Source organism: Sitophilus oryzae, unplaced genomic scaffold (genome assembly GCF_002938485.1).
Source record: "Sitophilus oryzae breed Bouriz unplaced genomic scaffold, Soryzae_2.0 scaffold_1464_pilon_pilon, whole genome shotgun sequence".
Classification (NCBI taxonomy): Eukaryota; Metazoa; Arthropoda; class Insecta; order Coleoptera; family Curculionidae; genus Sitophilus; species Sitophilus oryzae.
In genome coordinates, this window is record NW_022146131.1 from 33,323 (window position 1) to 34,992 (window position 1,670).

Consider the following 1,670-nt stretch of genomic DNA (forward strand, 5'->3'; position numbering starts at 1 on the left):
AAGAAATAATCTTCCATCAACTAGACTGGACCAACAAAGAATTAAAAACTGATGGAGAATATCTTAACCATCTAAGATTCGCTGATGAGTAGTCCTAATTGCCAATAGTCCTGAAGAACTACAAGCACAAATTAATGAACTAAATATAGCCAGCAATAAATTGAGTCTCAAAATGAATTTAGCAAAAACTAAAGTAATGTTCAACGAACTAGTGGAAAGAAAAAATATTCTAATAAATAACAGAACACTGGAAATAATAGAAGAATATTCAATATATTTGGGACAACTAATACACAGCTCGGGATCTCTACTATCAGAAATCAACAGTAGAATTTAGTTATCATGGAGTACTTATGAAAGAAACTCAATCATATTCAAATCTAGAATGCCACTTTATATAAAGAAGAAAACATTCGACCAGTGTGTACTACAGTATGTGTACTACACCTATGCGACCAATGTGTACTACACCTATGCATGCGAAACCTGGATACTTAAAACCGAGGGGTGTCTCACTTAGGTATTATTGGGGGGAATTACATGTACATTTTCCTCGGCAGTCGCTGGCAGTCATTGACAGTCTTAAGGCAGCCGCCTATAATAATTATATGGCAGTCATAGGCAGTCTCCTCCATAGTCCTTGGGAGTCGCTTGGCAGTAGAGTGATATTTTGGCAGTACATGTACATTTTTTGCCGAAGTGAGACACCCCTCGCTTAAAACGGATATCAGAAACTGTAGGTCGCACAACGCTCAATGGAACGAACAACAGGTTGCTAAATATTTGTATCATAACGATGTCTATATGTATTTTTTGAGAATTTTTTTTTGATGAAATCTGTTTAATGCAAATACTATGATATATTATTAACTTCAGCCAAACTGAGGTATGGAACGTCTTGGTAGTTGATTTCTAAAAAAGAATTTCAAAAATTCCTTCTAAATGCCTAGAATCCTGTCCATTTTGCATATTTTTCTTACTGTAGTCTAGTGATGTAAACTTTAGTTACTTTTATGGACTCGTAACTACTAGTTACTTTTGGTAATAGGACTCGTTACTTTAGTTACTTTAGTTACTCGTTACTTTGGTACTTAGTATCGTTACTTTATAATCGTTGTTTTGGGTACAGGTTGGAAGACTTGGGCTTGACGTGGAACTTCGTTACTTATTGTGCGCGGCGATCTTCGTTGCATGCTCGGTTTAACCACAGTTTAACCTATAAGGGGTTTCTACTTTCTTCTAGTGTAAGGGCTTAATAGGATAATTTCAATACTCGGTATTCAAGTACTGAATAATATGTTTTTAATAATATGTATAATATTTTATAATAATATGTTAAATAAAACTATGTACTATTAATAAAATTAAAATAAAAAGAAAACAAATCAAACAGAGAAAATCTGTGTATAATAAATATAAAGTATTTTTTTATATTTCTCTCTCTCTCTCTCTGTATTATATTAATAAATAGGCAAACATTAAAGAGTAAAAACAAAAAATGTATAGATATATTTTTGTTAAAATGTAAAAATATTAAAAAAATGTATATTCCTCGTGGCAGATTCATCTCTTCAAAAAAGTCCTTTGGATTAACGCCCCCAGCAGTGTTTACTAAAAATTACAATTTTTATTTTGTAGATTTTCTTACAGTGAAATTCTTCTCTTTTGAA